We start from the raw sequence: 25250 nt of genomic DNA on the forward strand, positions 1-25250 counted from the left end.
TTATATATCCATTAATTTGTGAGTGTCTTTCTATAAAGACTGGGCATTGTGATATATTAAGAAGTTTGCACCTTTTTTATTATAAGACACTCCCACCACCCCAGCAACATGAACAGTCCCCCTCTAGCTCAGGACCAAGTGGCAGCCTCCATAGCTGAAAAAGTAAAGCCTTTGGGAATGTGCCAAATACTGCAGTTCCTTAAATGGTTACTTGAGCATGGCTCAAAAACAGTCAATCCCCATAGACACCCATGATGAAATGCCCAAATTTACAGCAGAAATAAACATGTTCACATTTTTGTTTGTATTTTTTTAATGCCAAAATTAGGCATTTTTTAGGGCGGGGCCACTTGCGTGACAAGCTATGAGTCAGATCTACACCTCACTCCTCCAAAGTTCCAACATCTTGTCCAAATCTAGTCACTCCTGGTCCCAAAAACCCAAGATGGTGATGGCCAAATGCCAAACACGAGGTTTTAAGACAGGAATCCACAAATAAATGGATGACGTCACAGTAGCTACATCTATTACACATTCTATGCTCCTGACCAGTCTTTCAACAAAATCTTTTGCAAGTCTGTGAATGCATTTGGAACTTTTGGAACTTTGGAATTCAAAGAGTGAGAAATGGGATCAAACAAGCCAAAACAAACCTGAGTGAAAAACTCAATCCTTGCCTCATCTTTTGGATTATCATTATCTCTCAAACTAAGATATGTTTAGCAACTTATTTCAGTTTTGGGTCAAAGGCTGTTTGATTAATAACCTCTCGTCTTGTCTCAGTCAAGTATGTCAGCCAATAGACCCTTAACCCTCATAGTACTAGATAATCTGGCCACTCAGTGCAAACATTTGAAATTACAGCTGACTTAAACTTCACAGTCTTCATGCAGTTTACCCCCAGTATTAAGGTATCTCTCGTGCAAACAATACATGCCATAAGTTTCTCTCTTGTGTTCCTCTCTCTGGTGTTGTCCCAGTCATCAACTGCTGTCTGTTTAAGTGGGATATATCCACAGATGAGCAACATAATTGATGTGTAAATATTAAAATGAGATGGACAGTGTGGTATGACAGGATGGAAGAGGGGGGAAGAGGTGGTAAGAGGGGGTGAAAGGCCTGCAGAGGTTGTTAATCAGTTCGTGTCAGTGGGAGTTATGGGGGTTGGGAAGCGGGTAATGTGTGCATGTGAGGGATAGCGGTAGTGATGTGGATGAGTTCGAAAGGCAGACGCAAAACGACAGCACATATTAGTACTGTCTTACCTGGTGTGTAATGAAGGTGTGCTGCATCATTATGGCAGTGTAGCATGTAACAACACTGTCTCCTGACTTGCCTTGTTTTGCCTCACATGGACTGAAATTGACTTGCATCAGAAGCCTCAGCTAAGACCTGTAAATGTGCAGAACACTTTACTTGCCTCTTCCTGGGAGAGAATTATGGGACGAGCTCTCCCTTACTCTCTCTTACTCTCCCCACCCCGTACTCCTTGGACCCCATGTTCCCTCTATCACTTTCTGCCTCTTTCTCTCATGTAATCCTACATGTCCTCCCTGTCAAACAAAAAGAGTGACCGAGAGGACAAATGCAGTGGTTATTAATAAACCAGAATTCATTAGTTTATTCCTTTCCCCCCTCTTAGTCTATTCTATCATCCTCTCCAGCCACTTTTCATCTTACGCCCGTTTCATTCAGGAGAGATTTGATAAAAGAGCTACTGGATCACGGATCTTATGGATATGAGATGCAGCCTTTAATCATAGTGATGTTAAAGAGATTATCTACAGAAAAAAGGGTCTATCTATCTCTGGGTTATCGTACACCACCCCATTTAGCATGCTGATAAGGGGCAAGGGATTTGATCAATATCAGAACTGACATCCAAACACTAAGAAACCTGATCTTGGAATATTGTATGTATGCAAATATATATTTGCATACTTACAGTAGGTCATCCTGTAAGATTGGTTTAGAGGAAGAAGAATGATTAGAAATATAACCCTTGAGTACTATTTTGAGATTGTAAAAGTTGATCATGTGATGTTCTCCAAACCTCGGCTTTTACCTCGTAGTAGACAGTAGTTTAATACAGCATTCTTTCTACTAATGCAGCTCCATTCACTTGTTCTGTTTATGTATGTATGAAATATTTAATCAACATAAGCATTTTAAAAGTAAGTGAAACATACAGATAAAAGCGTTTTTAGTCTTTATTGTCAGCCCAGTCAACAGTGCAAAAATATTTGCATTGACCACTTTTTGAGACCCACAAACTACAACAACAGTTACTGATCCATGACTGTTTTTGCAGGTGCTTTTCTATCCCCCACATGTATGGTTTTATTGCAGCCAATCTGTGTTTTTCCAGCTGCTTGCAAGGCCCCAAAAAGGCTGTGTTTTTAGTTGTCTTTCCAGTGGCTTTTTAGCCCCCAAATTTTTGTGTTTTTCGGCAACTCATGGCTGTGTTTCCAGCAGCTTTTATGCCTCTAAAAGTGGGTATTTTTTGCAACTCGTCTGTGTTTTTCCGTTGGCTTTATATCTCCCAAATGCAGGCGTTTTTCAGAGATCCATAACTGTTTTTCCAGCAGCTTTTTAGACCCCATCATTGGTGTATTTTAAAGACCTATAGGGGCATTTCCAGCAGCTTTTGTGCCGCCCAAAAAACAGGCATTTTAAGCCCAAACACGATCTTTTTGTAACCATGACCAAGTGTTTTTTGTGCCTTAACCCAAACACATGTTCACATAAAGTTTTAAGAGAAGAGAAGAGAATTTGTCCATAATAAAGCTTCCATTACTAACAAGAGCATCATTATTGCTGCTTAACAATGCAGCGTCCATAAAAGGACCTGAGTCATTACTGTTTGAGTGCTGCCTCTAATGAAAAGGACATAATACGTTGTTAATCAGCCTACAGCTCACACCGCCACAGAAATGCTCTTATGGTAGCTTGTGTGTAACTGTACGTCAATCATGAAAAAAAAAAAAAAAAATCTTGTTGGCATTCATAACAGTGAGTAGAGCAAAATTAAAACCTTAATTTAGCCAAAATGCGTCTTGTACAAACATCAGTTGTTACACAACTAAAATACAGTTAGGTGAGATGCAGATAAAGGTTAATTTAGTGTAAGTTGCTTTACATGAAGCCTGAAGCCATAACTGGAAATGTCAGTGAAAGACAAGCACTTGCTCTATATGAAGCATGATGGTGTAAAAGGAAGAGAAAATATGAAAGGAAAAAGACAGAAAGTGGCGCTTTAATCACTCACTCATTCCTCTCTCTGATTCCCCCTCTCTCTTTCGTTTTCTGTGTGCCTTCGGAGACGCTTTAGTCACTATAATCCGCTGAGCGTTGCTTTAATCACATCTTCGTGGGTCTCCACTTTTTAATTAAGGCCCGTGTTTCAGCTCATTTCACTGCGCATATTTAGCGAGCCGGTGGGACGCCGAGGCATTCATCAGACAGACAGTCTGACAGAACAGCATCAGGCTGCTCCTGAGCATGGATTTTAAAGACACTGATTGGGTTTTGAACCAAGGGCAGATGAAGGCACACACTCGATGATAGACACAAAAAGATCACTACATAAAGTCTTATTTGAAATACATTTCCGTGGGATACAAATCGTTTTCTTACCCATTCTTACATATGCATTGACTGCAGGAGTAAAGGGCACCTCTGACTCTTGGCTCTTTTTAACAAGCCAATTAAAACATACTTTTCAAATAGCATTCACTTCGGAGAAAAAAAACATACCGTACCGCTGATATTACTTTAATTGCTTTTTTGTCAATGATTTTAAATTGTTTGTTAAGTGTGTTGCAAATAAAAATGTTGTTACTTTTAATTACCGCCTGCCTCTCTGTGTAGCTTGCATATCTAAATTTTAAATAATTAAATAAGGTCCATGTGAGTCTCTTTCCCCCAACACACACACACACACACACACACACACACAGAGCAGAGGCCTCAAATGCTGCACAAGTAAAGGGCAGATTGACACACGTGGACGTGCCTCTGCAAGCATATGCATCTGCGCAAACATGATCTCAGGCTTATTTCTTTTTCTTAACATATAACCACAATTCCATACTGCTGCTTTATGCCCCTATAACCACAATTCCCTTTTAGTCTCTTTATCTCTCTTTGTCTCTCTCTCTCTCTCTCACTCACACACACACACACACACACACACACACACACACACACACACACACACCAACACACACACACACACACACACACACACACACACACACACACACACACACACACACACACACACACCTCCACCCATTGCTCCATCAGTGATCATCACACAGTCTTCCATTAACTTCGCAGCAAGCGGTTTTCCATCTCCCTCAGATTGCTCTTGTTTGTCATCCTAAGCTCTGCCTTCAATCATGTTTGCCCACGCCTTTACAGCACATTGCCCATTTAATTGGATTGAGAACCCCGTTTGAATATGTAAGAGCAGGAGCTGCATAATAATCAGAAATATTCAAATGAAGGACAGTGCCGTTAATTGACATTTCTGGGTGTGCTGGAAAGGACAGAGAGTTGTTTTTTTTTTTTTTTTTTTAGCGAGGGTTAATAATGATTGCTTTTGTAAAAGGTTTATTACAGAGCAAAATCAGATGAAAAAAATGTGTAATCAAAATTTTCTCTTAATCTTAAATGGAATCTGTAGCAGAACTTGTGTAGTCATGTCTCTTATCACTGTCTCATAATATTGCAAACATTATTATACAGCTAAATTAAAATCTCCTTTTATTCAGGGTTTTAAAAGAAAATTCAATTTCTAATATTGTGAGTGTACAGATGATTCTGACACATTTTTACACATTTCTACATTTCAGCATCACACATGCAGGCAGGAACACACCTTACACTGAGCCAACATGTGTTCCTATTAACACATTGTTAACACTTTCAAATGAAACATGAGATGGGATCAAACATTATTAATCAGTATGAGCAAATCAGGTCATCACTGCAGAAATTAAGGTTAAACGTGAGAGTCAGAAAAAGAGGTAAGCCTATGGGAACAACTATGGACTATTAGCTGTTCTCATGTTTTCCTACGAAAAGTAATGAACCAAAATTAGTACAAATTGTTAGTAAGCATGAGCCAATAAATTATCTATAACGTGCATAATTTTAAAGGCTGCGATCATTTTACCAGTGCCCTGATGACAGTAGAGATGGAAGCCGCTATGCAAGGTTGGAGGTTTGGGTGTCAAATTGGTCACAATAGGCTGGGCTTTCCCCAGGAGACCTTCACCACTTTGAGTTAACTTTGATTCATTTTAAGGTACATTATCATTATGTTTCTTTTCCTAAACCTAACCACATTAACTTTACTTGTCTAAACCTAACCAATTTAACTTCACGTTAAGTAGCCTACATAACATCATTCATGGGGCCCCCTTTGTCTCTCATGTGACACATATAATTTTTTAAGAGTAGTGTGGACATAGAGATCCAATTTTTAATCATCAGATCTGTGCCACCTCCTTCCGTGGTCCTAAATCCCATACATATTCTGTCACTGTCCATGTGACCGCTGTGAGAGTGGTCATTTCAGAATTCATACATCCACGTTTTTTTCACGTCACGCATAACTGAGCAGTTGCTGATCACTCAACATACAGTGTGGGATCGATTCGTTATGTCTACAGAAGGCTGTCGTAGCTGTACCACTGCTGTAGCGCTCCCAACAGCATTGCCGCACTGACAGAGGAATGTTTCAGGAACATTTTGGAGGAACTGTTCATGCTTGAAACCCTCCACATCGTGCCCCCCCTCCACCTCACCTGAGTCCTCTCTTGCATGCACTTACATCTCTCCTCAGAACTACGAGCAAAAGCTTCTAATAGACCATATGGACTGAAAGCCCATTTGTATGACGGCCTGAACATAGTCATGCAGATGAAAAATATACGTTAAACGCTGACAACCTAAATAGGAAGTACTGAACTTAACGTAAAACACAAGTTGTTATTCACTTTCACACAACAATATGCTGAAAATGACTTGCATCGGCCTAGATAAAACTACACACCAGACCTTCATTTTGCACAGTCTGGTTTAAATTGTTCTGTTAAACGCTGAATGTTGATTATTGACTGTGTTAGTGAAGGCTGAATATTGACGTCCCTTACATCGGCAACACGTTGGGAGTTGGTGGGTTTCAGGTCAGGTTCATGGAGTCAGAGTTCACACCTTAGTGATGGGAGAGCACGCTTTGCTGAATTATAAAAGAGAACTGTCACTGTATTCACTGGAGGAGAACTAAACAGTTCCCACTAAATGCCCAAAGGGTAATGGACTGTAGCGAGGAAAACAGGCCCATTATGTTGTAAGAAGTAGATCAGATAGATGGATGGATGGATACATTTGTGCATTGAACTCATACAGCTTGTTCTTAACAACAAAAAAAAGGATGCAACCTTTCTCCTCATTCTTTTGATGTTGTAATCAATTGATTGACAGCAACAGAGGCAGTAAGTTTGCCTCAACCCCACCCAGTGTCAGGATCACCAGGGGCTTATGCCTCAGAAATGGAAGGAGCTGCAGTGCTTGGATCCTTACCATGTGTTTTGAGATCAAACACCTTTTAATGGTGATTAGAGCTTCAAGTTGTAACAAGACCACATGCATAGACCTTGAGGGAGAGGTGTATGTCTGCATGAACACCTGCTGCCTATTGTTGTAATTACAGAATATCAAATGCACCTTTTGGTGTATTGTCTTATCCATCAAGTAATCTTCCTGCAGCAGGAAAAAAATTTACTGACAGAGAAGGAAGACCGTTGGAGTGAAGAAACCAGCGATACAGATAAAGGGCAAATTGCAGTGAGAGGCAGAGATGGCAAGAGCTCAAACGAAGAGAGTATACAGACAGCATAATGCGGTGACTTATAGCAAAGTGACAGAGTTCAAAGCAAGGCCGAGTCCTCTTGTCTCCTCATTGCTTTTGCACATACACACAATGGCTAACAGAGAAAAGGGTGATTCCATTCTCTGAGCTGACATAAAGATCAGTGTTCAGTGGCTCAGGGGGCCCACTGAGCGCGCTCAATGATGACTCCCGACACTTCCCAGCACCACTGCCTCAGGGACAAGGAGACCCTGCTTCTCGTGCTTGCACACGCACTCACGCACACACCCACACACCCACACACGTGTTCCTATATATATATATATAGAGAGAGAGAGAGAGAGAGAGAGAGAGAGAGAGAGAGAGAGAGAGAGAGCGAGCGATAGGTACTGCAAAGACAGAAGACAATTTTTTGTGTATGTATGTGGGCAGAAATCTATCCTTGCACATGCACCTGTGTGAGTGCACACAAACTCAAGAATGTGTGTGTGTCCGTAAATGCTCGGGTGCATGAGTGTGTATGACACTGCCCTTCTGCCTCATCAGCAAATGCCAGCAAGGACCAATGTGTCAGTGTAATGTGCAAATGCCAGTCATGATAAGAGAGAAGGGCAATTACCACTACAGGGCTTTGGAGTTTGACAGCTCGTGGCTTTTAAAAAGAAAAGAAAAAAGAGCTGAAAAAGACTTTAAAAGCACATTAAAAGAAAAAAATTGGTTTTATTCATCCCAGATCCTCCTAAGTCTGAAAAAAATACTTAAGAAAATGAAAAGTTAACCTTTATAGGACTAATGAGTTCTGAATGCAACAGATATAACTTGTTAAGAGAAACAGCACTCAAATCCCCCTTAACTGCGCGCGCTAATCATACTGAATGAGCCTGATATACTGTATAAATGCCCTGAAAAGTAGCACAAAAACACATGTTCTGCTGCTGCACTGAGGCAGACTAGAATCAGGTTTGTCAGAGCTGTAATTATAAATGTTAATAAAACATGTACATCAATATTTAGGTTTAGGCGCTCAAAAAGCATTTCATTGACTCCAATCTGCTTCCAATTTGAATCCAGCTTTGTAAGAGATTCGCTTTCATTTTTAGTATTAAAGATCAAATTCCCCAAGTGGGAAATGTGACTGGACCTTTGATTTTTATCTTTACCACAGGGACGACCAATGCAAATCTGTTGCCAGTGGGAGTTTGCCGTTTGCGGTTTGATCTTGATACAAAGAGCGAAACATCCAGTCCAAGGTCACTGCTTTTAGTCATGAAAGATGTTTATGCTTATGCTCTCAGTGATGCCTATTATGAAACAGACAAAAGTGTCCTATTGTACAAATAAGTGGTCCACTACTGCCTTGATGTGCACTGGTTCAGAAAAGCTTGTGAAGGGCCTTCACATGTGGGAAGTAAAAATGTACATAAATGCAACTTATTTACAAAGTTGAGACTCAATGTTTACCTTTTAAAAGCACTGTTTGTATAGTTTATTCATGAACATATGCGTCGCCGCAAGGCTTGTAATGGGAAAATACAGCATTCTGTCTGATACATCTGAGGTCAAATGACTTAACATGTGAGATGCTTTTAGGCTTATTACTGTATGTGATTTTTTGTTTATCAGTGTTTTCTTCTCAGCGTGAACAAAAAAGCATATGAAAAGCTTTTGGAGCAATTTAAACAAGGTCTAATAATTCTTTAAATGCACAGTTTACGCAGTCAGAACATCTTTAAGGCTCGCTGCACAATACAGCAGCATGTTTGGTGTATCTGTGTCCCCAAACATCTGCATCAACCTGCACGTATGTACAGGAAAATTGTCTCTGTGCCTATATATTTAATTGTGTGTGTATTTGTGTGTGCCCTTAAAATCTGGATACACATATCAAAAGGGATTGGGGTCACCAGTGTAATGAGCTTCGTTATCCCCACATGGTCACTGGGTATTGGTAAAGGGCTGAACAGACGGACACACACTCACACACACACAGGTCCCCCTGGAGCAGCGTACATATAGGCGACATGTTGGCACTGATGAGGGCAGACAGCTCGCCCCCTACACATAGACAGGCCCAGACAGGATGGCATGGTGCCAGTAGCATCTATGAGGTCTGTGTGTGTCTGTGTGTGTGTGTGTGTGTGTGTGTGTGTGTGTGTGTGTGTGTGTGTGTGTGTGTGTGTGTGTGTGCGCGCGCGCGCATGCACCCGTATGTGCGTGTGTACACATGCATGTGTTTGTGTGTCAGTTCTGCACGCCTCAAGTGTCCTGCTAGGAATTAGGCTAAACAAACAAGCAAGAGCAAATAGGAAATAGGGGAAAAGGAATGAGAAAGAGAAACAAAGAAGGTGAGAAATAAAATGTTTAATTTCTGGTTTCTATTTTTCAATCCTTTCATCTGTCTTTCTTCAAACTTATTTTCTATAATAACAAATATGTGCAAAAATACAAAGGATTGATGAGAGAAAATGAAGGTTGGGACTTTATGCCAGGTCAAGTCACAAGTCAAGCACCTTCTCTTCGCCATATGCTTTCTGGTTAAGAAAAGGTCTCCTGAGTCTCCCAGATACCTCCCAACACCTCTGTAGGTGTAAATGAGACTCAGGCAGCAGGCAGAGGCCTACTTAGAGCGAAAGAGCAAATGAGAGAAAAAACTGACATTCTGTCTCTATAAAGCTCTTTTCTCTCACATACACACCTCGCAAAGAATGGCACACACACCTACGCACAGTACGTGAACAACACAGACCCCTGTTGTTCATGGCACTAGCTAGTTATGCTAATGTCTCTCCCCACTAAGACTGTCAAGGCGTGGAACAGGATTAGCATAAAGTTGATTTCAAAGCACACACACAGGCATCTGGGCTATTTAAAATAATCACTCTTCAGACTGAGTATGAGTAATCAGCGTAGGGTGTCAGGCATTAAAAGAGAACATACATGGTGTGTATGTAAAAGCAATGTGTGCAATCATGACATTACGAGCCAAACTTCATCTGCGTAACAGCAATCTTAAAGTAATTTGCAATTTTTCCTGGAACAAGGGTCTGAGGCCAGAAGTGGTAATATTGGATTAGGAGAAAAACATACAAACTCCCTGAAGAATATTTGAAGATCACATGTGCAAAAGTTGATCACAAAATCAACAGCAGGCAGCTGACAGAAAAAAAACATCTCAAGATAGAGAAGCACAACTCACAGAGCTTTACTTTTTATGCAGCAAATGTTAGTAAGTGCTACACTGTCGATGTGATCATGGACTACAGATGTACATATATGTAAAGCACACTGAGTTTGGTATGGATATAGAACATGACATTTCTGAAAAGTTAATACTGCCTCTGAAAGGGCTGAGATTTACTATAAGCAAATACTGATTGTTGTTCCTTGTGTCAGGACCATTTTGAAATAATTTACTAACTTCATATTCAAAAAGTCATTATATTTTGTAATGCTTTATTTTCTTTACAACAGTCAGTAATAATAGTAATGGGAACCCTTCCTTTTTCTTTATGCTCTTTCACTTCAGTTAATGAAGATAGAAATGTTCAGTGGAAGGATTTAGGGGAAAAATTGGCAAAAACTAAATATTATACAAAAGTATGTTGTCTTTAGTGTACAGTGTCTGAAATACACTGTACACTGTTTTTTTTATTTGGAAACAATAGCATTTACAAGAAAAATGAAAATATGTCTGTCGAAATTTAGAATTTGGAATAGAACAAACTCCAGCACAAAACTTTTTTTTAATAACTTCAGCAAATGTTTAATCAAAACTGAAACTTTCAACATCATCTACAGCAAGTTTCCTGCAACTTTTTTTTATAGTTGAGTGGGAATCTAAAGAAAAAATGAATAAATGGAAACAGCTCCCTGAGGTTTTACAAAGTAAAAGTTCCTCCCATGCTAACACTTCCCTTGCATGTATTGCAGACTGCCTTCCCTGGTGTTGGTTGAGTGTAATACGCCCACTTTTTAATTAATTAATTTTATCGGCAATCATTAAAATATAACACTAATATGGATAATCGGCAAAATGCCAAAATTCAGCCTCTATTATCGGCCAGGCCGATGATCTGTCAACCCCTAGTTTTTACCAATTTAAATTATTATGTCTGTTTGTTTTGGAGAGGAAGAGACCTCTGTGGATCATTCTTCTCCCTGTCAAAACCTCTTGAATGTCCAGATATTAAGTTATCAGAAAAAAAAGGCAAGCGTACATTAGAAGGTGCTGGGCTTATGGCCGGTTTGTGATGAGCCGAACAGTTTAGGACAAACACTAATTGTAAACATGCAACTGCTTTGTCTAGTGTTTTTACCAGTTTAAACCACTAGATCAATTTATTTTGGAGAGGACGAGAGCTCTGCAAATAAATACCGATCAGAAATCTGGTGAGCACACATTAAGTTTCTTGAGAAAATAGGTGAGTGCATATTAGCAAGTGTTGGGTGAACAGCATAGTAGAATCAATTCACAATTAATAATGTAAAACTTTAATAGGGAACTGGCTAGGATGTATTCTTCCAATCTCACCAAGGCTCTGTCTCCTTGGGGACAGAACAAAAGTACCAAATTTAAACAAATTTAAATATCGAATATTAAAATCTGCTCTATTAACTTGTGCTCGTCTGATTTTGAGGTGTTGGAAAGAACCCCAAACCCCAACTATGGAAATGTGGAAAGTTCAAATGATGGAAACGGCTGCATGTGAAGAAATGTTGATGAGACTGAACGGTGGGAATGAATCTGCTAATGAACAATGGGAAAGGTTTAGAAATTTTGTATGTACAGGAAACTGAAAAGTAAATATTTATCTGTCAATGTGACTTGATATGATAGTATTCAGGGTGGTTCCAGGTCTCGAAGAGTAAAATTTAAGATTTTTGATGCCTTGGGGCTTGGCAAGCCAATAATTAATTAGTACTTTGAGAACCTGCAACTACCTTATACCACACCTACTGAACACCCATTATTCAAACCTTATTGTTGAACCTCTCAGTTTTTATTTTAGATAATTGGTGATAGACATTGCCTGCTGGAACCTGCCAATTTGTTCTGTTTTATTGTATTTGTTGTGGTAAAAATTAAAATTCAATAAAATGTGAATTACAAAATAATGTAAAACTTTAATTCAGTGTTTGTTCTGGTTTTAATCACCTGCTCTGTTTGTTTTGGAGAGGAGGAGAGCTCTGATGATAATATGGCTCCCAGTAAAAAACATCTGAACAATAACCACTGAAGAAATTATAACTGTGAAAAGTTCTTGCTGCTTGCAATCTGCGATCCTCACTGCTGGATGCCACTAAACCCCTCTAAATCTTACACTGAACATTAAAATGAGGAGTAAATAGCATATACACTGTATGTCTGAAAAAGCAGTGATACACAACACATGAAGCAGCTAGTGATCAAGAGTGAAAGTGAGAAATACTCACTTTCAATAAAATAAAAATAACATTCTGTGCGTATGATAATAGATAGTTTAAAAGTTCTCTCACCCACTCTCTCACACACACTGCATTCAACCTGAAAACTCCTTATTAAAATATATCACATAGTGCCACACTTGAAATCTCATTAAAACCTTAACACAAAAGTCTGTGGTGAAAAGAATGACACATCTTATATTATGTTTAAAAAATGACATTACAGCTTCTCCTATACCTGAATCACAAATCCATTAATTATATCCTTTCTTATACATGTGCACCCGAGCACAAATCATACAGACTCTCATCAAAAGAAGTGTGCACACATGCGCATGGTCACACACGCACACAGAGTGGCCACACTGCAGGGCTATCAGCTCCAGCACACCACTGTGGTTTTCATCAGATGTTTCACTTATTTTTTTCTCTCCCTCTGTTTTCATTTTTCCAGGATCTATGGGAAGCGACAGATGGATGGAAAGGAGGGGAGAGCAGGAGAGGGAGGGAGGGAGGGAGGGAGGGGATGGGAAAGAGAAACCAACCGTGTTTTCTTCTTTATCTGTTCCTTCTTTCTTTTTTTTGAATCTAAACTAAATCTAAATTCTGTGCTGCCATATGCTGACCTGCAGAGGAATGTGCCATATGCTCGGAAATTTATCAAGCAATACCGGAGGCAAACACTCAGTGAGACTAAATATTAAGTCAATTCAAAGAGCACTGCCAGAGACCTTTGCGCTAAAACACTGCTGGTGAGTGTGGCAGCGAAGCTGTGAAATAGTTTTTGTAAAGTGCTGCAGCGAGCAGAAGAGGATTAATGGGTGAAATTAAACTTTGAATATGGCCTTGTACTTAACTGTCAAGGTGAATATGTAAAATATTAGAAAGAGCAAGGCCTCTGGATGTTCCAATAAATGAGCTATAAAAATGAACTAAGTGAGGTTTTCAGTGGCTCCAAAAGTTGATGTTTAGGAGCTGCACCCACATTTTCTTCTTCATTCTCAAAACACTTGCCAGAGGCATTATGTTTCCTGCTTGTCTGTACATAATCCTCTACATCATTATGTCCTTACATCCTATTCTTGTGAACGCGATATCTCTAGAATGCTTTCAGGGAATTTCTTTTAATTTGGCACAAACATCAACTCGGAATCAAGGATGAACTCAACTGAATTTGTTGGTCAAAGGTCAACGTGAACCAAAAACACAGTTTTTTTTTGTCAAAACTCAAGAATTCATGTGCTAATTATGACAACACAAATGTCTAATAGAATAAATGAGTCACCACCACCAGAGTCCGATTCACTCGTCGCTCATCCACAGTGCCAGCCTCTCACCGAAATATGGTCAGGCTCCAAAAATCCAAGATGGCTAAGGCAGAAATGCTGAACTTCAAAATGGCAGTCCACTGGTTAATTGGTGACTTCACCTCAGCTGCATCCATTATTTATACAGTCTATGGTGTGGACAGACATGGATGTAAATCGCAACTGGACTGGCTGGCAAAGTCATACAGCTGTACAGTGAATATTCCATTTTCTTGTTTGTTTGTTTTAAATGGGCCCGTTTTCTTGGTTTTCAGGCCTGTATCCATGTATGGCATATATGATACTAAGAGACTAAAACTACATTGTTTGGCTCTAGGGCACAAAGGTTTTAAGCAGTGCAGTGTTAACGTTAGCAAATCTCCATCAATGCAAAAGTAGTTGATGTACACGCTACAACGGATGCCACTATGAGAAATCCAAGACGCGAGAACATCTAAATGCTGTCAAATCAAATATATTTCACTTAAAATATATATATATATATATATATATATATATATATATATATATATATATATATATATATATAAATCATTATAGTGCAAGAGTATAGAGTGCCAATCTACACTTTACTGCTTAACTGCCAAAGATGTTTGTCCTTCAAAGTCATTCACTTTAATGCAGTGTTGCAGAGCATGATTGATTTCGGTGTGATGATGTCACTCCTCTGAAGTGCCCTCCATATAAATACAGCTACATGTAAAACCCTTCAGCTCAACTCTTAAAGGACAAAAGATTTGTCTAGTACATATGTGGTATTAATCAAACTCAATTATTAATTTAAGAACTTCAAATTAAAAGCCCATTAAAACAAAAACATGTCTTTGTTTTCAGTTTGGCTAATGCTTTTGAGCCATCTTTGACTTCCCTCTTTTGCCCAGGCCTAAAGCAAAACGCTGCACTGAGAAAACATTTTAAAAAGGATGCTGTTATATTCAATGATATGGGCCTCCTTCAGACACAAGTTTTCAAAGCTGTTTCCATATTTGTGGAAATGCAGAAATAGTATGAAATGCATACACTTTGAAAAAAAAAAAAAGTGAATTTCATAAGGAGGTTTTTCAAATCAACTGCAGTGAGTAGGGGATGCCCCAAAGGCCTCCCCTTGATCGGGGAGGAGGTATATGCACAGAGCATCTCTCTCTCTCTCTCTCTCACACACACACACACACACACACACACACACACACACACACACAGTCACACAGAGTGATATGGGGGGTTCTCGCCACAGATGTGATGGGGGATCATTTGTGTGCATGTGGTGAAAGAGACCCATGCCCCCAACCCCCAACCCCAACCCCAACCCCCCCACACACACACACACACACACACAGCCTTGGCCCGGCCTGTCTGCCACGGGTGTCAGTACATCTAAAAGGTCTCAACATAAATGGGATTAATGCAGTCTCTCTCCCATCGGCAATCATTAAGCATTCTGTTTAAAGCGCAAACACACGCAAAATAAACGCACTTCCACTCTCCCCTGCTGCAGTAAATTATTCAGAGAAGAAAAAAAATTAAAGGAAAGAGAAAAGGAGAGAGAAAGTGAGACGGGGGGAAATACGAGTGCCTCCTCTGAGGGGAGGAGGTGCATTGGAAAGGAAAGACGGATAAATAAGAATGCAAGGGGAAGAGGGAGAACATGAAAGAATTGTTTTAGAGCCGAGAATCCTAAAATGCAAGCGGCTTTGTCACTCAGGAGTGATGCCCGCTTTCTCTCCCACTCTGTTCCTCTGTTTTTCTCCCATTGCCATTTCTCCTTTTATTTCATCCTTCATCTAGCTCATTCTCTCCTGACATGTTCCTCCCTCTTTCTCCAAATTTCTCCTCCCACCTCCCTCCCAGTTTGAAATCCCCGCTTGCTGCTTGCCATACGTTAATAACTATTTACTTCCCACTGAGAGCAATTAGGCTAAGAGGGCTTATTTTCCTCTCCTTTCATATTCTTGAACTTTGAAAACCAGGCATATAGTTTGAAGTCCATGTTTTGAAGCTTTCACAATACTGTAGATAAAACATATAGCTCTCTATTGCAAATAGAAGATTTGGCAAAGGGACTAGATATATATGTAAAGACGTGGACAAGCTTTGTGATATTCTAAATTAAACTTCCAATACTCCCAATAAGTTTAATTAATGTACAAGAAATTGTCTTAGTCTATAAAAGGGCTTTTTAACTGGTATTAATGGAAATAGGATTATTAGTTTGGCGGTATTTTCCTTTTGCTAATGTTTCTCCTTTCTCTTATCATACAATAAACAAGTCCAGATTCCATTTGATTTGCCAACCAAATGGAATCTCTTATGAAAATGAACAAACCTGAATGCTATTTTTGCCATCATGCTGTACAGTATGTCGCACTGAGAGGTTTCCTTGAAGATAAAAGCCTTTGACACTAAAAATGCAGTGAGATGTGTCCATAGTGTTAATAAAAAATTATTAAATACCACATCTTTTCAAAGTAACACATTCATTGACTTTCTTCATGATGTGTAGCATGGGTTATACAGGCAAGGCCTTTCAATCAGATTAAATGAGTGTGTACAATAAAGAAGAGATGAATAATACTCCCCGATGTAATCAACTTTGCTTGTGTGCCCAAGAATACGAATCGTGCAAATGATGAAAATGTAATGAAAGGAAAGATATTTCCTTGTTGCTACTCAAACATACAACTGCAACCTGATTTTGTGAAACCAGCGCATTACATTTGACATTTGTGACTTTTGTCAAAGATTATTTTTTAATGACAGCACTTTTTATGAACGCAAATGTATTTATTTATTATACATTTGGTATATTTGATAAAAGGAGGCTCTGTAAATGTGTGAGTGCACTAGCTTCAATAACAGTTTTGTTCTCACCTTTCATGAAAGTGCTTTAAGAAACAGAAGTTGATTCATGCCTGTCTGCTTTTGTTATCTGTGCTTTACATATTCTTATGCAGAATTGTTTAATTATTATTATTCAAGCTTTGTTATTCCTTTTACAAACATCATGCTGAAGGTTAGATTCAACATTATCTTACCTGAAAGCTGTTTGTGTTCTTATATCCATTAATCTGAGCGTGTTAAAATAAAGCCATAATCACTTTTCATTTTTTTCCATCTTAGATGGGTTATTTACAAATCAAAATCAATAATACAAAAATCTGACTAAAGATTACAAAACATTGCAAATTTCATGCAAACATTTCACTTTGACTGTTTATTTTCTTTGTTTATGATTTTACTTGATGGAGGGATGCTGGTGCATAATCAACAGCTCACTTGCATTTTCTCTCTATTTTCCTCATGACTTTATACCAAAAGCATATACTCTTAGCTGTCATTATTGCATGACAACCCTTATTTACTGTAACCTGCTGAGATCAGTAACCTCTTGCAGCAGGAAACATAAAAACTTTTGTTTGGCAACATCTGCTGCAGTGTTAGGCTTTTGAATAATAAAACAAATTTAAAATATGAGGCTGTATTTATCATATTCAAAGTATAATCAGACTGTGGCCTGATGTTTTACCCTTTCTGTAGCAGCTATCAATTTATAAGGCGCTGTCATAATGGAAGAGTTCGCCTTTTCAGAAATGTTTGTGATTGGTGTGGTATGAGTAAGAGAAAGGACAAAAGCCACCTGGGGTGCAGTGAAAAAAAACAAGACAACCAAATTTGTAAAAAAATGTTTTCTCTTAAGTTTGTTATTTATCAATATTGTTAGCCAAGTTGTTTATCCTTATAATTATTTTATTTATTTATTTTATTATTATCATCTTTTGGGGGGGTGAGCTTGCCTTGGGCACTGGATGTGCAAGGACAAGTTCTGAATGTAGAGATAATTAATCAGACATCAAGTCATAGGCAAAAAAAACAGCAAGAATTGTCTAATTTTTTTCTTGTTTTATGTGCTGTATATGCACTCCTCTGCTTCTTTTTTTTAGTATTATTATTTTTTCATCCTTTCTGGGGCTATCTTGTCCATATACTGTACTATATCTCTCCACGTCTGGCAGTTTGCCTCCACCCCCTGTCATCAAAGTGAATTAACTAGTAGACGTTCTGATTAACTTCACATGTAATATGCAGCCACACTGACATGAAATACATAAAAAATAATTCCCACTTTTTTTCCAATTAGCCATGACTTTGCTGTGCTTAATTACATTTCTCTTGGTTCAAAAGCTAGATAGAACAAGACTTCTAAGTGTAGATATGTATTCCACTTATCTGTCCAACGGTGATTTATGAAGCCTCAAGATGAAACAGCAGAACTCTTAAGCAATTTTTCTGCTAATGCATGGATTTTATTCAGATTTTAAATGTACGCAGCCTGTTAACAAGCGCAAGAGTGCCATCACTTGGGAATCCCAACAGGTGAATTTTTTGTTTTTCTTAACAGCTATGGCTTTACATATTTTTAAGCCTGTATATTTATTTAAGCATGCAAGTGTTGATCCAGTTTCAAAGTTTCTTCACATGTGAGTTCCTTTTTCTCTCTGCTCTCCTCTTTCTGGTCTCTCGTCACAGTAGACTATCAAATCAATCAGAAAGCTCATGAAAGTTACCCTGGAGTAAAAAACAGAAGTATACATTGAGTTAAGGAAGCCCTATGAGCCTTGTCCATGACAACCAGTCTCCATCCGTGAGCTTTGATGAAATATAGTTCAAGGGATGGTGCTATAACATCCATACATTCTTCTCATCTCTATCTCTCTCTTCTCTTTCGCCTTCTTTTCATTCATAAGTAATGGTACACAGTGAGACTCATCAATAACCTAAAGCACTCCTCTGTGAAAAAGTATCATGCTCATAAATGTTATCATTACCCCCAATGTATAGCACTAGATGGTATCATATATTAGTGATATCTGTGTGCAGGCACACATGTTTGTGTTTGTGTGTGAGAAAGCCAGAGGAAGAGAGAGACGCAGCGAGAGAGTCAATGAGCCGTGAATGAAGTTATTCTAATGTATATTTTACTGTAAACGCACACGTTCCCGAAGGTAAATATGGTGGATGTGTAGATTTCTTTGTTAATATGAGTGGAAAATAAATCGTACTCACAGAGGTCCCGGGCTGTCTTACCCTCTTGACCGCATATTTGTTGTAACATTTCATAGATGTGACAGTTTACAGTTTAGCAATGTCTTATTCATCAGATTAGGATATGGACCAAAAGACTTGAGCTACGAACTTTGGTGCAACCTCACATATTGTTTTGTTTACACAGATAGCTCTATATCACCTTCTTCCTTAACAAATATTATGGTGGATTATGGTAAACAGAGGATACAGTGCTGTCACTTTTTATTGCATTCACTACTATATTATATGCTAAATCTGAGACTAGAAAAGTGACATCATTGGTTATTTGTTAAAACTTAAATCTATTAAGCATTATGTAACATTCAACATTGTCATTCATTTGGAGTTGTGTTTCTGGCTACTTGATGATAGGAAGTCCAATATTAACTATGTTTTATCTCTGTTTGGTGTCCACCAACTTCCAAGGAAAATATCTATATTTTTTTTCCACCTAAATGCTCTATTATGAAAATCACAGAGTCACTAACGGTGTCTGTCTGTTGGTTGGTGCTGAGACGGTAGTTTTCAAACGTTTTTAGAGCTATTTTGCTGAAATAGCTGACTGCCATACGCAATAATGAAGATGTGAGAGAATGAGAGAGGTCAAAGTGCAGTGACAAGCTAAAAAATAGGCTGAAATTCACTACAATATCCTGTCTAGCCAACAGGAGCAACAGAAAAAGACACAAAAAAGGAAAAAGGCTCAGATCGATGGTTGGGTGTAGAACATGTGTCAAGAACAACATTAGCAACATAACCTCTTATATCAAACCAAACGTAAATACGATTTCTATAGTTTCTACTTTGCATCCTATAGCCAATATGCAACTGATTATCAATCAGTTTAGCCTCATTACAACTAACAAGTATGGCACAAACTCAGACAAAAATGACCGACAATGAATGAAAAGACCATGAACACAAATCGGCGGGGGCAAAACAACATCAAACTGCACATATTAAGTAACTCAGCACTTTATCAACAACAACAAAAAAACCCGAAGCAGGCAGCTGCAGTCACAAACGCGTAGCCTATAACAGCAAATGAAACTCTGCACACATTTAAACACACTGTAGAAAGGCCGATTTAAAGAGTTCGCTGTTGGACTCACCTATCTGAAGTCACTCTGAGATCCGCGTGCACTGCGAGAACCTCCTCAGTCTGCTCCACGTTCAACTCCACGGTCACGCTCGTGCACTCTCAAATCTTAGCGTTCATCTCGGCCTCTGTCCCATTTCGCTCCTCGAAGTTTTCCAACATGTTGAAAGGAATGCAGTTAGCACTGTCTGCAACAGTAGAAAGTCCTCACCACACCTCCATGCAGGTAAAAGTTTCCCAGTGAAAGCAGAAGCCCCGCGAGCGCATCCAGTGAGCACTGTAGCATGCTAGCACGAGTGAAGCTAGCTCTGCAACTGCTACATCTTAGGTGTGTCTGATTCGTATCACTTAGTGTGCTCGCCAGGTGGAGCATTACATGACTGATGAATTAAGGTAGATTAAAACTTTTTAACTATACTGAGGTATAATACTGCTAACATTAACCACTGCTAGCCACAGCTTAGGAAGGACCGCACGTCCGCCATGGACGCATTATTGGAAAGCCCGCCTCCTTCTGACCCCCTGACCTTTGACCGGGCCAACCTCTGTCAGACTGTCACGTCTCTGCTGCTCTGCCCTCCTGTGGCCGCACACACACCTGCAGCTTCCTCTCTCTACTGATAAACCCTTTGAAACCTGAGACGAGAAGAAGGCAAAAAGCAATGAGAGAAGAAATTACACAAAAATTTGTAAGAAATTAGTGGGAAAAAGAATTTAAAAAAAATTAACAGAAAATTGGCAATAAAATAAATAAATAAATACATACATACATAAATACATAAATTAAACTAAATTAAAAAATAAATAAAAAATAAAAGTGGAAAAAGTGCTTAAAATGCATAATACATCTGTAGAATAACTTTAAATATGTTATTGTGATTATTATAAATACAGTTTTTCCCTAGCTTTTTTTCTTTTTTTTCCCCAGAAATTTTCCCCTCACCGCTTTTTGCAGTTTGTAGAACATTTCTTAACAAGTTGCAGGCAGGCAAGTCGGGCAGATTTTGCCCACTGAAGGTGGTTCTGCTTAACTGTTGGTAAACAAACTGGTCCCTCTAACCCCTTTAGGAGAATTAGAATTTCAATGGAAATCATTGTCATCATCATCCATAATCATAAATAAATAAATAAATAGATAAAAAGATAATAATTATAAGAAGAACAGGACTAAGAAGAAATTATATTAGTGTCAAGACAACACTGTTTTTAAAATGATTAATATTGCCTTTGTTAGTATTTATAAGATAAGGACCAGTGGCATGGCAGTGAAAAAAATGAAATGATGAAACATTTTGACAAAAAAAGTAAGAAAAAAAACCCAGCAACTTTACTCACTCCACTAAATGTTTTCACAGGGCATAGATATGAACACATGCTCTTTGTTTTCATGGTTCCTTTGTGTAATCCTTCATAGTGGAATATTGTACCATCTTTTTAATTTTTGTGCACAAATTAGCAGTCAAGATCATTGTCAACTCACTTACAGGGGGAAAAAAAATCCAAACACTGATTCTTGCTGATGTGTCCTTGAGCAAGACACTGAATGCCCTGCCACTGGGATGGCACCATTAACTTAATTAAATTTTCATCATCCTGTTAAAACATGTACATGTATGCAGCACATCTCAGAAACATACCTCTAATTACATGGCCACTTAACATGACTAGTGAGCACTCTAAATTCTTAAGTAAAAAAAGAACTTAAAAATAATACCACTTCCCTTTCATCAGCCGCTGCCTTTTGTGAACATTAGAGAATAGAAGTTCACAAGGTTCACATTAGCTGTGGTGGTGGTCGGGGGTTAGAATCAGACAGAGTACTTTGAACATATTAATTAATAATCCATGGCTGGGTTATTAGTGTATGAGGGATTTCTGGCCCCTATTACTGTAGATGAGTAGAACCAGAGGGCATCATGTGTTGGTATGAAGAAGGATGACACACTGCTGCTTAGCTTTGAACACATGAAAACCAAATGACTCCATTTATTTCATTCTATGCTCAGTCTGTGGTCAAACATTTTCCTATGAGCTCACAGACTTTTATCTAAAATCATTTACTGAGTTTGAAGGCAGTTAACTTCTTTTATTCTATTTCGACATCAGCATCAAATTGTTGTTTTCATGTCTATTCAAAGATAAAACTCTTAGATAAAGGTTAAATCCTGAATTTTCCATCCTATCAATCAGTTTGATGTGACTATCCTGCAAGTTTCTATCAGATTTTCAGGCCCGTTTAAGCTGTCGGGATCAAAAAGAAACACCTCAGCCTTACGCGACACAAAATGCACACCAATCTTGCAAGAAATCATCAAATGCAGCCCATTACCCACACATCACATGGAAAAACACCTTGAAGCCACCACGCCACTATAGCCAATTTAATTTCCATACGCTTATGCTAATTACCCTGAAATAATCAAGCTAATTTAGAAAGATGCAAATGTGTTTGAGGTTGGGTTCATTAGTAAAGGGGGCCAGTGCAGGCGTGCAAGTATGTGTGTGTGTGCATGTGTGTGGTGGGTTTCGTTAGTAAGGGGCTCTAATGTGTGTGGAGAGGAAAGCTATGCAGTAAAGGAGAGAAAACAGTGAATATGACAGGTACTGTTTCTTTATTGAGTAACAAATGCATAATGTAAAAATTTTCTTCATCGATATTTCTTTCTGTTCTCCTCACTGAAAATGACCTGTCCTTTGATAGGCAGAGTTTGAACTTGAATGTTTCCTGAACCTCCTCAAGTCAGTCATAAATGTAGACATCTATGGATGAATCCTTTGCAGTTTTTGCACAGACTTTTGAGATGAGACCTATCTGCAGCTACTAATTAAATATCGTAATATCCCTTCACTGTGCGTCACTAAGAAGCTGGGGACTCACATTACACACAAACACCTCATCTGCAATTATCCTGATTGCAGTGGAGCCACAGTGCGTTCAAACACATACAGCCATGCGCTCACACATTCAGACACACATATTCTCACACACACACACGCACACACACACATGCAGATGCACTCTGCCTGGTCCCTCAAGGCCAGGCTTCGGTGCCACTGAAGGTTGTAGCAATTAAAAACATCATCCTTCAGTTGTGACAAACATGATGAATTTGTACCACCAGAGCAGTAAGGCATAAACTCCTACAACCCACAATATGTCACTTTTTTCCTCATTCTCTGATGTTTTGCTGTGACATGATAGCACCACTGAAATTACAAAATTAAATTATTTTTTATCTCCTTGAGGTTGCTTTTACTTTCATGTTGATTGAGAAAAAGACATAAAGCTGTGATAACATCAACTGGTCTGTAGTTATTAAATGATTACATTATATAAGTGTTCTGTTTACACAGTCAGAACATGAAGGCTCTTGCTACTGGGATGGAGTGGTAATTAAAATTTTAACATTTTCTCTTGGGGTGGTGCAGCAGCACAGTGCAGGGAATACAGACAGTTGTCATTTCACTGACAATTACATGTGAAAATAAACAGATTAACAATGACAGGACATTTTCAAGACACATAAACCTTTGATTGTCTTATGACCTCCTCTAAGGAGGTAATGTTTTTGCTTCTGTTTGCGGAAAAAATGACTGGCATGATTTTCATAAAACTTTATGGAAGGGTGTAGCATGAGCCAAGGAGGACCCTCTTAAAGTTTGAAGCAGATCTGAGTCTCAGGGTGAATACACAAATTATTTTTCACTTCAGTTAACATTGCGAGATAGGTAATTTGTCCTTGGTGGAATAAATGCCATATATCTTAAAATTCATTAAACGGTACTAAAGTTTAATTGTGACAAACCAGTAATAGAAATTTGGTGCTTCTATATCACAATGTAAATTCACATATACACATGTAGTTGCTCAAACAAATGTAATGGAGCACTCAGTGACAGTGGTTTTATTGGAGAACATGTATATTTATAACAATGCTTTTTCTAACTCTCTAACTCTTATGTGTGTCTATGGAAATGTAAATACACACAAATATAACTAATTATCATTTTGCTAAAATCAAAATACAATTTTCTGTAAAAACTGTTGATGATAATAAGCTACCATGTTCATTAAGTTATTTGAGTTTAAGAATGTGATATTTCTACGTATGTATATGATTATGTGTTGTCTGGTTTTTATCAGAAAGTAAGTAAGTAAAATTTATTGCTGTGGCATCTTTTAAAACCTAAGTAAAAAAGAGTGCTTTGCATAAGGAAATAGGTTAAAAGTACAAAGTTAGTACAATATCAGTAAAACAGTAACATTACAACTGTCATAAAAACAGGGGGAAAAGCACAAAAAACAATTAGTAGCATCACAGCTTAAAATTGAGCGAATGATTCAAGCATAAAAACATAAAACACAAAAACATAGGTCTTCAGCTGTGACTTAAAGCCTTTAAGAGAGTGTAGACGGGACCCCTGGGGGCACACTGTTTCACAGCATGGGACCCAAGACAGCAACCATAGAGTCCCCTTAAATGTATGTTAAGTATGTGTATTTTATATTGTATAATTCCAGTTTAGAACTACATAATGCATGCACAGCTGAGAAGATGAGGCTTCAGCTGCCAGAGCCATATTGTGACATAGTTCATAGTGTTGGAAATATATACAGACATATATATGTATAGTGGCTGTGCTGGCAGATTTGCATATATAAAATACTGGACTACTAGCCTTGGCAAAGGTCTTCACTCTCTAAATTCTCCTCTAGATATGTAAGTAACTGGCACAATAAATCAAGCAGCCACTTCTCAACTCAAAACCCTGTTGAGATTAAATAAGCTGAAAATGGTTGTTTCCTTTAGAATCCTGATCTCAGTGCAGACATACGTAAATAGTTGATCTTTTTGTGTGAAATCCATTCTCAATTTATCAGGAGGTACTTTAACTGAGTCCTCTAAACTTAAAGCACCATTTAAGATAGATTCCGTCATTTGAAACTTTACAGCTAATTGTCATAATGTGGTGAGAAAATGGCTAAACAAATGCCCGGGTCATCTCCAGGTTCTCAGAGCTCTTTAAATCATCACATACAGCATTTGTCTTGGTTGATCTGAAAATGACCAACATTCACAAAGAAAATGAAAGTGCTTGAAATGCCCGAAGGCGTCTCTTTCTGAATCTTTCATCCCAATGGTCTCCTGTATGGCCACTGGTCTGTTTGATGGTAAACTGCAGAACAAAAGAAGAAAAGAACACAGAGTAGCTTTAGAAGCTACACTTCAGTACAAGCTTCTCCAATGACTGCTGCCTTTACACTCAATTTATGTCAGTAGTTCACTTTGTTTTATGGAGAGAGCGCACTTTATGATCAGAGAGTGTGTATATATATAACTGTGTCTGTGTGCGCTATTCTTCTTGTTGCTTTACCTGTACCACCATAACAAAGGCTACATCTCCTATATGCAGTGTATCCAGAGCTCCAACC

General features: G+C 38.5%; 1 long non-coding RNA gene across 1 annotated transcript in view; it reads right to left on the reverse strand.

Annotated features, from left to right (window-relative positions):
• The window catches only part of LOC121946053 (uncharacterized), a 205719-nt gene extending 185393 nt beyond the window's left edge, over positions 1-20326 (reverse strand). The window contains exon 1 of the long non-coding RNA XR_015777882.1: positions 19830-20326. This is a non-coding gene — a long non-coding RNA (uncharacterized LOC121946053). The remainder of the gene's footprint in view (positions 1-19829) is intronic.
• Positions 20327-25250: the final 4924 nt, after the last annotated feature.

This window comes from Plectropomus leopardus, chromosome 11, assembly GCF_026936395.1.
Source record: "Plectropomus leopardus strain MGB_pleo_1.0 chromosome 11, ASM2693639v1, whole genome shotgun sequence".
NCBI classification, from domain to species: domain Eukaryota; kingdom Metazoa; phylum Chordata; class Actinopteri; order Perciformes; family Serranidae; genus Plectropomus; species Plectropomus leopardus.